Consider the following 274-nt stretch of genomic DNA (forward strand, 5'->3'; position numbering starts at 1 on the left):
AGGCCAGGGCTGAGGTGGGTCATCGGGCCTGCGTGGGGGGAGAGCAGGACAAGGTGGGGGACAGCGTGGCCGGGGGGCTTCCTTAAGGCTGCCTGGAGCACTGAGTGCCCAGCTACTAGAACTTCTCCCAGGAAGACTGTGCTGTGCACAGGAGCAAGAAGTGTTGCAGTTCATCCCTGAACAGGCGGAAGCCATATGGCAGTAGGATAGGGCTTTTAAGGATGCAGGGGTTTAAGCTCCTGGAAGAGAGATACAAAGGGAATCCTCCCCATCT

This window comes from Eurypyga helias, unplaced genomic scaffold (genome assembly GCF_000690775.1).
Source record: "Eurypyga helias isolate BGI_N326 unplaced genomic scaffold, ASM69077v1 scaffold45490, whole genome shotgun sequence".
In the NCBI taxonomy this organism is placed as follows: Eukaryota; Metazoa; Chordata; class Aves; order Eurypygiformes; family Eurypygidae; genus Eurypyga; species Eurypyga helias.